Consider the following 16,641-nt stretch of genomic DNA (forward strand, 5'->3'; position numbering starts at 1 on the left):
TAAAATAGATAGAATACATACCTTGTTGTTGTTGCTTGACTCCATGAAGCTTGAGAGCCTAGTGCCCCAAGTGTGACACCTCAAATGGTTCACACAACATCATGAACTCTTGGAATAACCATGAGAATAAGACATACATGTTCAAATCGGCTAGCCCTCTCACATATGTATCACTAGTGTCCTTTCTTGAACTAAAGGGGTCCTTATATAGTGTGGCTATTAGGGTTACACCATGTAACTCATGACTTTACCCATTCCTTATGCTCCATGGGTTTTAACCTCCATGGAGTATCCATGGATCACCACATGGGTTAAACCCAACATAAAGAATCTTGGATCATTAGCCCACATATATAAGAATGAATGATTTACACAATCAATCCCCATATATTTAATTAGTCTCTTTTTGATCACTAAATTAAGTCCAAATTAATTCTTGATCAATACTAATTAAATAACATGATTTCATATTAATATATTAGAACTTATAATATATTAATATGTCACAAAATGTCTTTTCCTCATAAACGGTCTATCCAAATGTTCTGATGCCATGCAACCCAAATGGACCATGCCGAGTCGGGTCAAGTACATACCAATTATAGTTATGGACTTAGACACTAATCCAACAGAACTTACATTAGGGAAATCGTACGACTGCATGGTGTCCCTATATCCATTATCTCCGATAGGGATATTAGGTTCACTTCGAGATTCTGGCAGTCGCTACAAAGTTCCCTAGGGACGAGGCTGGACATGAGTACAACCTACCACCCACAGACCGACGGACAAAGTGAGAGAACTATCCAAACACTAGAGGATATGTTGCGAGCCTGTGTGATCGAATTTAGGAAAGCATGGGATACCCATTTTCCCCTTGTCGAGTTCTCCTATAACAATATTTATCACACAAGCATAAAGGCTGCTCCATTTGAAGCTCTCTATCGCTGAAAGTGCAGATCCCCTCTGTGCTGGGCTGAGGTGGGTGACACGCAGTTAGCTAAAGGACGAGTTCCTGACAGCACTCTCACAGGTCCGGAGATCATTCGGGAAACGACAGAGAAGATCGTTCAGATTCGTGAACGATTGAAAGCCTCTAGAGACCGACAGAAAAGCTACGCAGACAAGCGAATGAAACCGTTGGAATTCCAGGTGGGAGACCGCGTTCTTTTGAAAGTCTCACCCTGGAAGGGTTTAATACGCTTCGGAAAGCGTGGAAAGCTAAATCCAAGATACATAAGGCGTTTCGAGATTCTTGCCCGAATCAGCCTTGTAGCTTACAAACTCAATCTACCGCGCGAACTCAGTAACGTACATTCTACATTCCACGTCTCGAACTTGAAAAAGTGTTTGTCCAACGAGACTCTTGTAATCCCACTCAACGAGATCGAGATCAACGAGAGCCTCAACTTCGTGGAAGAACCTGTAGAGATCATGGACCGTGAGGTCAAACGAATGAAGCAAAGCCGCATCCCGATAGTGAAGGTTCGCTGGAACGCCAAGCGAGGACCGGAATTCACATGGGAGCACGAGGATCAAATGAAATTGAAATATCCTCATCTTTTCGCTTAGTTATTTGTAACTACTCTACTTCTTAAACTTTAATTTCGGGACGAAATTCCCTCTAACGGGGGGATGATGTGACAACCCGAAATTTTCATTCGTACAAACCCTACAGCCAGACACTTCAAATAAAAGTCAAACTCATTTATGCTAATTTTTAGCCAGTTTAAAGTCCGTTTGAGTGTTTTTAATATTAATTCTTGAAGCGAACAAATAAAAGGAAGCATTTTCTAGGATTATGGGGTAACAACAAAACAATTAACACCTTAACATGGTGTTTACGGCCAAACTTGGGGAGTTTGGGCCGTAAACTCCACTTAGGCCGTGAACTCATGCTTAAGGCATGAGTTTACTCTTTTCTTCCCTCACTTCTCACTTCCAAGCCCAAGAACACCCAACTTTCTCTCTCAACTATCATAAGATCTTCTTCCAAATCTTCCAAAAATGTAAGTATTTCTTCTCTTGATTTGTTGTTATAACACTTCATCTAGTTGTTATACATGATTTCATCCATGAAATCTTGTCTTTTTCATAGATCTTCAAGTGTTCTTCAAAACACCAAGAACACACACTAGTGTTCTTGGACCTTAAACACTCTTACAAGCTTCATATAAGTAAGTACACTCCTCTTAACTAGTTATATGCATAGATTAGTTGTTTAACCCATGAAAAACACCAAGAATGCCCAAGAACACATGGGTTTACGGCCAAGGCAATCTCCTTGGGCCGTAAACACCATAAGGTGGTGCATTTGTGCCACCATTACCTCCTAGAGCTTGGAAATTGGACTAGAACCCTTCCTACTTGAGCTTATGACCTTAAACTACAAAATGGTGGGAGTTACCATGGGTTTACGGCTGTAAACCCACTAGGGCCGTAAACTCCATGGGGTTTGGTCCATGGGTCGTAAACTCTATTGCAAGGCCTTACACACCTTTGATGCAACCCTATGACCCTCTAGCACTTAGATCAAGGTGTTTTCTATGTTTTAGGGTGTTTATACTTGCTTAATTGATGTTATAATCACTAATTAGATACATATATATGTCTTTATATGCTAAATAGGATCATTGCGTGTGTTCAAGTCTTCACTTGACACCTAGCACCTTGTGCAACACTTCCATCCAAACCACTCACTACAGGTGAGTTCACACCCATTAATCAACCTTTTAAATGTTTTTCAATGCTTTTATGGGGGGGGGGGAATACAAGTTGAATCAAACTAGTTATAATATCAATCACATGTGATTTATAACTTGCAAACAAATGGATTTCTATACTTTCAACTGCTTTGTCAACAAAACTACTTCAAAATGATTACCAAACGCTTTTGCATGTTAAACTGTTTATAAAACTTGTTCTTAATTACCAAACCTTTACTTTCAGTTCTTTAAACTTTTATATTTCCAAATCATGTCTAATGCATATATAGTTATATAAGTAAGGTTTGAAGGACTTAGGACTGACAACTCACTTTATTTCCTATTCCTTGTTTGGTTGTGGACTTAGAGTACCCTGTTGTCTGTCCGAGTGTCGTTTGATCCTTAGTTATATATTATGTATATATGTGTAGATATAAAGCTTCTACTTCAGTTCCAACACTTTGGGTAGCAAAGGTGTATATACTTACTAAGTCATTTATACAACATTACTAGTAAACTATAATAGGTATAGTTTAGAAGCATACTACTTACTATTTCTAATACAAGGAAACATACAAAGAGTTAGTTCATACATGAGTCAATACATACTGTAAACAATACATACACTACACTATACAACTGAACATACTATAATGAGAGTCAGAGAGAACATACTACACACTAGAAAGAGAGAACATACACTAGTACATATTATTCATACACACTAAATACTATACTAAAGAACACACTATGAAGAGAATCGAGGAGGACATTCACTACACTAGTACATACTATACATACACATTATAACCTAAATGTGAGGCACTACTTCGGGGCATGGAATTTCTGTCATGGCTCGACTTGTAACCAGAGTCTTCTGAAAGGAGAGCATGAATTCGTGTATAGATCTATACTGGACTGACCGTCCTACACCTTTCTGCTAGCTACAGTGGGACCTGCAGGTCTTCGGGTGATGAATGTCATACCATCTCGACGTCTACGAGCGTTGTGTTTTACTAAGGTCGATCAAGTATGGTTACAATTATATCACATTATACCTTAATTAACAATTGGTTTAAAGTAGTTAGTACAACAGTAGTCACTATAGCATAATACTACAGTACTTAGTTATTTTTCCTATTACATATACTTTGTGATCTCCTCACATAATCAGTAATGTAAGAGCTATATTTTATTAAATGATAGTCGCATTTGGGAGAAATACCCACTTTTACAATGAACAAACATGCAGCACTTGATGCCTTGGTAGAAGGCTACTGTTAATAGAAAACATAGGTTTTTCTAAGAGTTACAAACAATTACTACAAACATTTTCACAAACTTACACACTAAATACTTACAATCATTTTCGTGCAAACAACGACACTAAAATACATATGAAATCACCAGCTTTAATGCTGATAAACTCTTTCAAAATAACTTGTATTCTCAGGTCATCAGTAGACAGGTACTGAGGCCAGCTTTTGAGAAGATGGAGCATACTTCAAGACTCATATTTTATTTTGATTCATATTTTTGGTGTCTATAAACTGTACAGAACACACTTGTATTACAATACATTATTAATGCAATGGATGATGTTGTTTGCTTGTTTACTATATTTCTGTGTGGTGATACTGTACATGATGTCCTCCGCCCCATAACGTTTCCGCCGTTCCAGTTTTGGGGTGTGACAAAAAACACTAGTGTGTGTTCTTGGTGAAATGAAGAACACTTGAAGATCTATCAAAATGGAGTGATTTCATGGATGAAATCAATGATCCTTACTAGATTAAGTGTTGTAACAACAAATCAAAGGAAAGAATTCTTACATTTTTGGAAGATCAAGATGAAGAACTTGATGATACTTGAGAGAGAATGGAAGTTCTTGGACTTGGAATGAAAGAAATGAGGAAAAAGGATGTAAACTCATGTATATAGCATGAGTTTACAGCCAAGGGTGAGTTTACGGCCCAAACTCATGAAGTTTGGCCGTAAACACCACATAATGGGTTTAGGGCTTGTTTGTTGCATATTGTACCCTAGAAGATACTTCCTAACACTCGATTCTTGAATGTACTATGCTTAGAACACTCAAACAGACTCTAAACAGTGCTAAAAGATAGCAGAAACAAGTCTGACTTTGATTGAATTGATTGACTGTACAAGGTAGAAATTTCAGGTTGTCACATTATCCCCCCGTTAGAGAGAATTTCGCCCCGAAATTTGAGTTTAAGAAAGAATTGATAACTATGCTAAGGATGAGGATATTTCAGTTTCAGTTGATCCTCCCGCTCCCAAGTAAATTCAGGTCCTCGCTTGGCATTCCAGCGAACCTTTACTATCGGGATACGGTTTTGCTTCCTTTGTTTGACTTCACTTGGATGATAACTCTTCCCGGTCGATTGTGTTTTTGAATGAATTTATGGTTTGCAGAGATGGTGTTCCCTTGTACCATATAGGTAGTGTCTTCCGATCTTCCGAGCTAATACTAATGCTCTTAAACCAAGATCCGGTGAGATGTAATTGACTTCGTTGTGTCTTAAACTGGCGTGAGGCATAGGCGATGACCTTACCTCGTTGCATAAGAACACAGCCAAGCTCCTGATTTGGATGCATCGCAATAAACTACGAAGTCTTCTATCCCTTCTAGGAGGGACAATTGTGGTGTGGTGCATAAGTCTTGCTTCGGTGTTTGGAATGCCTTCTTTTGTTTCTCTTCCCAGTCCAAAGGTTACGCCTTTCTGGGTCAATGTTGTAAGCGGATTATCGATCTTTGATAAGTTCTGAATAAACCTACGATAGTATTCAGCGTGGTCTAAGAAGTGTCAAATATCAGTAGGCGTCTTTGGTGCTGACCAGTTCTCGATGGCTTTGATTTTTGGAAGGGTCCGCGTGGATACTCTCTTTGTTACTCACGAGACCCAAGAATTCGACTTATTGAATCCACAATTCATATTTAAAGAACTATGTGTGAAGTTTTCTTGCTCGAAGTGTTCCTAAATCTGACGTAGGTGTCATTTATGTTCCTCCTTACTACCAGCGTAGATAAGTACGTCATCGAAGAGTACAATGACGAATCGATCCAAGTAAGGATGGCGCACCCTATTCATTACATCTATGAATACTGTTGGTGCGTTGGTCAACCCGAATGGCGTCACTACAACTCGTAGTGTCCATAACGAGTTCGGAATGATGTCTTGGGAACATCCTTCACTCGTACTCGTAGATGGTGATTTTCGGACCTCCGGTATATCTTTGAAAGATAATTCGCCCTTTGAAGTTGATCGAATATGTCGCAAATGCGAGGTTGGGGATAACGATTCTTGATCAGTAAGCTTGTTCAGTCCTCTGTAGTCTATGCACATACGGAACGATTCGTCTTTCTACTTTACGAACAGGACTGGTGTTCCCCAAGGTGAGAAGCATGGTCTGTAAAGCCTTTTCTGAGTAGTTCCTGCATTTCGGTTTATGTTAGACGATTGGTCGATTTGGCTACTGAAGTAGTCCTTGGAACTAAGTCGATTCTGAACTCGAATTGACGCGGTGTGGGAATCCTCGTAGTTCTGCTGTAAGGGAGTCGTGACAATCTAGAAGAAAGAATGACTACTAGTTCGAATTGCTAGTCTTGGAAAGTTTACCACGGATATTTTAACCTTACTACGACGAGTATTAATTCATACAAGGGTTTCGATAATTTGAACCAATGACTTTCTACGATACGACCCCTATCAGGTCTATCCATAATCGTTTGGTGTATACGAGTCATGTATAATTAAGATTTAAAAGGCGGTCGACTGAGCGACTCTGTCCTAAACTCACATCCAGACAAAGAAAAGAAAATGAGGCGGAATCGCTCACTCTAAGTCTATAAATCTTGATTATAAATGGCCCGTAGGTATACAGTAACCATTATAGCATACCTGGTAGAGTTCCTAGTTTTATACAAGTGTTAAGATTTGATTCGAACGAGGGTGTAATTATAAGTATAGTTAATTACTGCGGTTTGGAAGTGTACCCATATTATAGCAGGGTCCTTCGATGACTTTTGTCACTCTGGGGTCAAACTCCTCCTGTTCCCTCGTCATTCTTCTCTGTTGGGCAGTCCCTCTTGAAATGTCCCATTACTCCGCATAGATGGCATATCCGAGTAATTTCGACATTGGTGGTCGAAGTAATGTGCTGAATCCGAGTCTTGCAGAAACGGGTAGTGTGCCCGTCCCTGTTGCAGTCCTTGCAGTGCAACTGTCGGCAACCACCTAGATGATGGAAACTGCACCTGTTGCACTTCGGTAGATTTCCAGCATACTGTCTTGCTGGTATATGGGTAAACGGTATACTAGTAGGAACGGTAGTAGGAGTGGTAGATGTCGTGGCCGCAGAGGCTGCCACAAGTTGATGTCTTTTGGCCGTTCCTTGGGGTGTTTTGCGCTTCTTGCTATCCCATAACTTCCGTTTATTGCTCTTGGTTTTAAGATTCGGAGTGTCGTGGTAATTTGATACTCGTTGATGTACTTGGTTGTTACTTTGATTGGAATTACTGATAACAATTCCGCTAACATTTGCGTTGTTAACATTAAGGCGAGTCATGACAGCTGTCATGGCAGCTGAGACCGCAGCTTGAAAAGTAGCTACATCTATCTGAAGAGTTGGTGTTTTGTTGATGGGTTGATTACTTTTCTTCGACGACATGATTCTGTTATACGATAAGAAAATGAGTTCGTGAGCTATTATGGTCGGCCCTAGATGCTTTCTAATCATTCATGTAATTGCAAAGTCTTCGTTTTGTTAAACTGTTCTCGATGATTTTACCTACAACCCTATGATACAGTACTGGTAGAGAGTAGAAGTAAGTTTATAGAATGATCACAAGACGATTGTCATCCGAACTAAGTTATCTTTGGTTGATGGATGATAGGTTCTAATTTTCGAAAAGAATTGGAAGTGATCCATGAGCTAAATTACCATAGTTCAATAATTTGACTAGGGCGGGATTTAGATAGAGTTCTAGCGCTAGAAGGATGAAAGTATTTGGACAAAGGTTTTTCGGGAACTAGCCGACTGTCAATATCATTGATATTTAAGATGTAATAAGTTCGGAGAAATTGACTTTGGAGTAAGTCTTCCATCATATCAGGAGTAGGAAAACTTTGACAGAATAAAGTCTAAGTGAAATAGTACCTACAGTACTGGAATAGTTACATTGAAAAGTGCTACTTACAGCATTGATAAGAAAACTATTCCTTTAATCAAACTAGAAAGGATTAGTAGAATATATTCTACTGACGACGGGCATCATTCGGACGAACTCTAAGTTCAGACAGTTATCGCTCCACCTCAAGTAGGTGTCTTTCGTACACCCTCTGGCGTACTCGGAGTTCTATGACATCCGCTCTTGTTTCGGCTAGTGCTTGCAACAGGGTTTCATTGTCTCTCCTATGAGCAAGTTCAAGATTGCGAATTCTATCCGTATTGGAATTTGTGTCAGCTTCTAGTTCCACTGTTTGTTGAATGGCTGTCATATTGAGATCGACATTTCGAGCTATTCGGCGAACCAAAATGGGTAGAACTCTGTTCGTAGGTCCTCCATCACTTACGTTGTTGAAGCTTCGATCTCTGGTGTAGGGTAAAGGTTGGCCTTGCTCATGGCTACACCTACCCAAGTACTCAGCCCACATAGGCATCGGGCCTTGAAATATCAGACGAAGTTCACGATTTGGGATTTGAGCTTCCCGAGGTAGATTCTCATCTTCCGGCTCAGGGTCAAGATTTTCTGGGAAATTTTATGCTAGGTTATCGTCTAAGGGGATTTCTAGTTCTGCTTCTGACTCTGCATTTAACCTTCCTCCATTCACTTGGTCGGGAAAGTACAGGTCGCCGGGGAAATGAAATCCAGCCATTGTTATCTAAGCGAGAAAGGAGGATAAGAAGAAATTAGCAATTCTATATTAAAGCGGTAAACAAATAAAAGTTTCTATAAGAGGAACCTACTTATAATCCTAATTAATATGACTCTTGCTAGTTCCTTCTATGAACACAAAGTGTATACCAATTATATACTACTTGGGTCGAATAGGCCTTCGAATAAGTGATCCTACTCTAAGTCCACATCCAAACAAGGAAAAGGAAATAAAGCTTAGACCACTCATTCTCAGTCTATGAAACCTAGTTATATATAACCGTGTTGCATGCACTTAGTACTCATAGAACTATCAGCAAGAGCCTTTTGTTCTTATGAAGTTTGTTCTTGAATGAATAGTGCCTAAAATACCCCTATACTATTTTACTTTATGTTTTGTTCTCATGTTCTTCTGTATATGAAGATGTATATGTATATGTATATGTATATGTATTGTTTGGTAAGTTTTAGGTTTGTTGCAACACCACTATCACTCCCGAACACACGTTCACCGTATCTTAAATAAATATAGTTGATCAGGCTATATTCATCCTAGATACGATTACATAACTGCCCAGGTTTTACTGTTGTGTCCAACAATTAAATACATTTGTTATGTTCTAGTATGACACTGTTCTATAGTAAATATGTAGATATGTGATTATGTATACTTTTGATTTAAGTATTTTAGTACTTATAAAGTATAAACTCTTAGTCAGAGTATTTTAATCCCAATGTGTTTATAGTTTGTATATCTTTTATGGGTTGATATACTCAATTCACTATAAATAATGCTCTGATACCAATCTGTCACACCCCAAAACCGGAACGGCGGAAACGTTCGGGGGCGGAGGACGTCATGTAAAGTATCATAACAATGTAAAGTAGTAAACAAGCAACAACATCATCCATTGCATTAATAGTATAATTTGAAACATGTGTGTTCTTTCATAGTAATAAGACACCAAAACAAGTAATCAAAATAAAGACGAGTCTTTGACGTAAGCTCCGTCTTCTCAAAACCTGTCATCGGTACTTGTCTACTGATGACCTGAGAATACAAGTTATTTTGAAAGCGTAGATCAGCATTTAAGCTGGTGAGTTCATAAGTATTTAGTGTCATTGTTTACATAAGTTTACTGAAAGCGTTTGTAATAGTTCATTGTAAATGTTTGTGATTGTTCGTTGTAAATGTTTGTAATTGTTCATTGTGAATGTTTGTATACGTTTGAAAACTCCTTGAAAATCCTATATTTTCTACTAGTATAAATAGTAGTCTTCTACCAAGACCCGACTGGTCTCTATGTTTGTTCTATGTAAAAGTAAGTATCTTTCCCAAGTTTGACTATCATTACCAAAATATAGTTTACATTACCGGTTATGTGAGATGATCACAATGTGAATGCAATGGGAAAATATATGTGAACTGTTGTACTGTATATTGTACCTATTGTAGTAATAACTACCTTAAACTGATCATTAGTTTATGTTTGGATGTGATGTAGTAGTAACCATACTAAACCGACAATAACACGACGATGAAAGACGTCGGAAGAAATGACATTTGTCACCCGTAGACTTGCAAGTCCTGCTGTAGCGAACAACTAGGTGTAGGATAGTCAGTCCAGTATAGATCTATACACAAACTCACGCTCTCCCTCCAGGAGACTCTGGTTACCAAACACGACATAACAAATTGGTTGCTATGCCATGTAAAAGAATCACAATTGATGTTATCTAGAATCTTGTTATAGTATACTTGTTATAGTAATAGTATTCTCTGTATAGTATTCTATGTATAGTATTCTCTGTCTAGTATTCCCTGTTATTGTATTCTATGTCTAGTATTAGTATTCTCTGTATGTACTTGTATATGATAGTATTCTCTGTATGTACTTGTATATGATAGTATTCTCTGTATGTACTTGTATATGATAGTATTCTCCTAAACTATACCCATTATAGTTTACTAGTAATTTATGTAGTTTGAATGAATGTATACCTTTGCTACCCAAAGGTATTGAACTGACTGGTAGTACTTTTATATCTACATATGTATACATAATATATAACTAAGATTTAGACGACACTCGGACAACTGACCGATACCCTAAGTCCACATCCAAACAAGGAAAAGGAAATAAAGCGAGTTAGCAGTCCTAAGTCCTTTAAACATTACACTTATATAACTATACATATATAGACATTGTTTTGACAATATATAAGTTTAAAAGAGGTTTTGTAATACATTTAAATAGTTTTGAGCAATAAATAATAATGACTTGATGTCAGTTTACAAAACGATTTAAAAGTAGTTTGTTTGATAACACAGTTTAAAGTATAAGAAATTCTTTGTTTGAAACACAGTTTGAAGTAAATGAAATCCTTTGTTTGAAACACAGTTATAAATCACATGTGATTGATTATATAACTACATGTTTTATACTTGTATTCCCCCCCCCCCCCCATAAAAGCATTTAAAATCATTTAAACGATAGATTAAGGGGTATGAACTCACCTGTAGTGAGTGATACGGATGAAAGATCGGTAAAGGATGCTAAGGGTCAAGTGAAGACTCGAGCACACACGGATCCTATTTAGCATATAATGACACATATATGTATCTAATTAGTGTTTACAACAACTAATCATTGAATGGACCAACCTTAGGGACTAGGACACACTTGTAATGAAGTGTTAAACCACATAGGGTTGAATGTAAGGGATGTAGGGCCTCTCATTGGAGTTTACGGCCCATGGTAATACCCACATGAGTTTACGGCCCATGGGTTTATGGCCCAATGAGTTTACGGCTGTAAACTCATGGTAATTTGTACCATTTGTGTGTTAAGGCCTTATAAGTCACTAGGAAGTGTTCTAGATTCAAGTTCAAGCCTTAGGAAGGAATGGTGGCATAATTGCACCACAAAATAGGGTTTACAGCCAAAGGAGATTGCCTTGGCCGTAAACACCTCATGTTCTTGAGTTTCTTGATGTTTTCATGGTGTTTACTAAGTGATTCAAGCATGTAACAAGCTAAGGTAAGAGTACTTACAATATAGAAGCTTGATAGGGTGATTAAGGTCCAAAAACACTAGTGTGTGTTCTTGGTGTTCTTGGTGAAATGAAGAACACTTGAAGATCTATCCAAATGGAGTGATTTCATGGATGAAATCAATGATCCTTACTAGATTAAGTGTTGTAACAACAAATCAAAGGAAAGAATTCTTACATTTTTGGAGGATCAAGATGAAGAACTTGATGATACTTGAGAGAGAATGGAAGTTCTTGGACTTGGAATGAAAGAAATGATGAAAAAGGATGTAAACTCATGTATATAGCATGAGTTTACGGCCAAGGGTGAGTTTACGGCCCAAACTCACGAATTTTGGCCGTAAACACCACATAATGGGTTTAGGGCTTGTTTTTTTGCATATTGTACCCTAGAAGATACTTCCTAACACTCGATTCTTGAATGTACTATGCTTAGAACACTCAAACAGACTCTAAACAGTGCTAAAAGATAGCAGAAACAAGTCTGACTTTGATTGAATTGATTAACTGTACAAGGTAGAAATTTCAGGTTGTCACAAAATACAAATATATATCACTCTACTCCTAAATTATTCCACCTATGTCCAGAATGGACTTGAACCCTCGACCTCAAGGAGGGAGGACAACACCGGATACCGTTGGGCTAGAAGCCCTTTGGTGGTTTATTAATATATTATGGAAATAATATATTAAAAGTGAAATCATATTATTTAATTAATATTAGTCATGAATTAATTAAGAATTAATTTGGTGACTAAAAGAGATTAATTAAATATAGGGGACTGGAGTGCAATTATAAGATAATTGAGTTATTGGGCTGTGAAACCCTAGGAAACATGGAGTGGACGAAATAAAGATGGAGCCCATCTTAAATTCGTCCAAGGGGTTCATATTCCATAAGGTTCCATGGGCTGCTTAGGGTTTAAGCTGTCCATTAGGGTTTTCACTGAAACCCTATCAGTTCACAGTATAAATAGACCCCTTGGGTGAAGAAATCGGCCACTTGCTTCCTTGGAACCCTAGAGCCGATTTTAGCCTCTTCCACCTCTCTCATACATCATCCTCTTGCCTTAGTGTTTGTAATCCATTAGAGGAGTGACACTTGTGACTCTAAGCTCCAAGAGAAGAAGATTCAAGCATTCTTGAAGAGGTAATCATCTAGATCTTATGTATAATGATATTTTCGAAATATGTATGCTAGATCTAAGGTTTGTAAGTCTTGGATGAATTGCATGTACAATAGAGAAACCTAGATCCAAGCTTTAGGGTTTGCATGAGCACATAGGATGTTTCTTTGTGTAAAACCCATCAGTGGTATCAGAGCCTTGATTGGTTTCTGATGTATTTGATGCCTTGTATGTTCATTCCTTGCACAAAGTCGTTTTTCTTGCCTTCTGCCTGATGAACTCGATGAGTTGCCTGATGAACTCGACGAGTCGGATGAACTCGACAAGTCCAGGGATGACTCGGCGAGTCGGATGGTCAGACAGAGGGAAAATCAGGATTTCTTGCTGTTTTGCTGAGGGATAATTACCATAACTGTTTTTTACTAATAAAATCCGATTATTATTATTATTATGTGATTATCCTTACCAAACCAAAAGATAATTACCAATTAATTGAATAATAAATTTCTTATATGATAAAATTTGGTTATTTGAATTATTTGATCAATTATCTTGCATTAAATTGGATTAGGTCAAAATTAGATAAACACTAATTAATTGTTTAATTGTATTATTTGAATTTTGATCTAGAAGGTTCTTGATAAGTTTTGAAAAGTTTTAAAAACTTGCCCTCAAGTTTTGAAATTTAAATGAATTATTTAAATTTCAATCCCTAGAATTTTACAAGTTTAAAATTCAACCTTATACTTTATTTATTATAAGATTAATATATATATGTATAAGATTAAGCTAGTCTTATCGCTAGTAGGCCTCATTCACAAAGCCAGTCTATAAGGGGGGTATAAGGTTGATGCCTATAAAATGGCAGTTTAATGGGTGTCCACTCTCACCCACCGCCTCCTTGATTGGTGGAGGGTCGTTAGCCGAACGTATAGGATAGGGCAACTAATTACTCATTATAAGTACAATGAATATTACAAAGTAAATAATTTTTTTTAACAAATTCCCAATCTTAGTTACTTTAGGAAAAATGTGAAAATGATGTTATTCCATAGAATTACACTTTGCACCCTTGCCAAGACGTTAGTGGGGCGTGTGTGGTTAACCGACACACTAATTTGGGATTGGCATAGGTGGCGAAGGGTGGCTCGATGTTTGTCATAGATCAATGGAGCGTGTGTGGCTAACCGGCACATTGATTAGGTGATAGTGACATTGGGTGCACCATGTACATTCGTATGGTTATTCACACCTTGTTTGTGATCCTCGGTATCCCAGTCACAAACTTGAAGGGCATATCGAGATTTAAACATGCCATTGAAAAGTTCAATGAATCTCAAAAGATCTAGTAGTTTTCAATACATTTAAAACTTAATCTCTTTTTCGTTTTTCATGGTGACAATTAGTGAATCGTCATTCACTTACCTTCAAATTATTTGCATGTCACATTACGACATCCCTATTCTAATTCGTAAATAATGTTATAGGATCCTAGCCCTAATTTCTCATTTGGATGTTTAATTGGGGATCTAATCAAACTTTGTTCTTTTCTATTTTAGATGTCTAACGCGAACAACAACGCTTTTGGGTCGTTCTCACTCATGAATTTGTATGGGAGAGTGATATTTGATGGGTCCAATTTCAATGATTGGATCCGGAACATTCGAATGGTTACTCGCTACGAGGACAAAGAATATGTCCTTTGAGGCCCAAACATTGCTACTGCTGAGGAGATCGCCACCTTTGAGGCCCATGAGCGCGATGCGACTAAAGTTAGTTGCATCATGCTGGCGACTATGAATGCAGAACTCCAAAAGTGCTATGAGGACATGTATCCCTATGAGATGCATCAAGATTTACTGGACCGGTACCACCAAAGCGCTAGGCAAGAGAGTTACGAGATCATCACTGCCAAAATGGGCAATGGAGAGTCCCTTACCTCCCATCTGCAAAAGATGCAAAGATATATTGATCGCCTGCTAAAGTTAAATGTTAACTGTGATGAAGAGCTGGCAATCGACATCATCCTTCACTCCTTTCCTTCCTGCTACAACCAGTTCAGGATGACCTACCGCATGAACAAAGAGGAGGTCACTTTGAGTAAGCTTCAAGGCTTATTGAGGACTGCAGAGAGCAAACTCAAGGATAAATCAGTTGCATCGGCACCTACTATTGCGGCCCCTGTCTTGGCTATTGGGCAAGGAAAGGGTAAGAAGAGGAAGGCTCCTTCAAAGAGCAACCAAAAGGGAAAGTCCCAAGATGGTTCCTCTTCTAGTGGGACCAAAGTTGGTTATGTCAAACCCTATTCTGACCCTAAGGATGCAAAGTGCTATCACTGCCATGAGAAGGGCCACTGGAAACGAAGTTGCCCTAAATATCTGTAGGATATTAAGGAAGGGAAGATAAAGCCCACCTTCGCAGGTATGTATGTTATTCATTCTAACGAATCATCACATGCTATTTCATGGGTTCTGGATACAGGATGTGGTTTTCACATTTGTTCTGATTTGCAGGGCCTAAAAGGAAGTAGGGATGTGGAGCATGGAAAGATAAACTTGATCATGGGGAACAGAAGAGCGTTGCCTGTCACCAATATTGGAGTTTATTCTTTGATGCTTAGTAATAGGTTAGGAGTAGACTTGAATAATTGTTGTTATTCGCCAGAAATGGCAAGAAACATCATTTCTTTTCATGGTTTATATAGACAAGGATATAGATTTTCGTTTGATAATGAAAAAGGTTCTATTAATGTTTTTCTTAATGGTGTTTTCTATTTTGAAGCATTACCTTGTAATGGAATATATGAAACTGTGTTGGTTGTAGATAACTTAGGAAATGATGTGTTGCATATCGATTCGTCCAATAGTTTGGACAAAGCATGCTTGTGGCATTTGTTGGGTTTTGATCATTCTAACACTCCTATGGTGTACATGCAACCCTATAAACCTTGGATCTATGTTTTCTCTATTATACATGCAAATATTAACTATTCCAAGGTTTCATCCTAACTAGCATATTATGAAGCACCTATACTACAAAGTTCTAGTTAGCTGACATACCTTTTGATGTAGCTTGATGTCTTCAAGCTTTAAGAGCTTAGCCCCAATAGTGTGGAAGCCTCAAATGGAATCACAAATCACCAAAACACCTTGGAAGAACTTGAGAGAATATGTATGCACACTAAAATCGGCCCACTCTTATTTTCACACACTTGTGCCAATTTTGTGAGCCAAGGACCCCTTTATATATTATGGAGGATTAGGGTTACATCCATGTAAACCCTAATACCCATGACCATTCATTTACATAGGATCCATGGGTTAAAAGCTCCATGGACCATCCATGAAAGCTTAGCCCAACCTAAATGAACTTGGCCCATTCCATATATATAAGAGTCCATATTTAATTAGTTCTTTTTGATCACTTAATTAATTCTAAATTAATTCTTGATCAATTCTAATTAAATAATATGATTCCATATTAATATATTAGAACTTATAATATATTAATATAAATCATAAATATACTATTCTCAAAAGACTATCCATATAAATTGTGTCGGTGAAGTGCAACCCAAATGGACCATGCCGGGTCGGGTCAAGTACATACCAAATATAGTTATGGACTTAGACATTAATCCAACAGCATTGTCGTCTTGGACATGTCAACAAGAAGCACATAGCCCAACTCCAAAAGGATGGAGTCTTGGATTCATTCGACCTTACGGACGATGACGTGTGCGAGTCTTGTTTACTTGGAAAGATGACCAAGTCACCCTTCACTCGCACTTGTGAAAGGGGTGAGGGTTTATTGGATATCATACATATAGATGTATGTGGACCTTTAGATCCACCAC

This window comes from Lactuca virosa, chromosome 3, assembly GCF_052849685.1.
Source record: "Lactuca virosa cultivar CGN04683 chromosome 3, Lactuca_virosa_CGN04683_v6, whole genome shotgun sequence".
NCBI classification, from domain to species: Eukaryota; Viridiplantae; Streptophyta; class Magnoliopsida; order Asterales; family Asteraceae; genus Lactuca; species Lactuca virosa.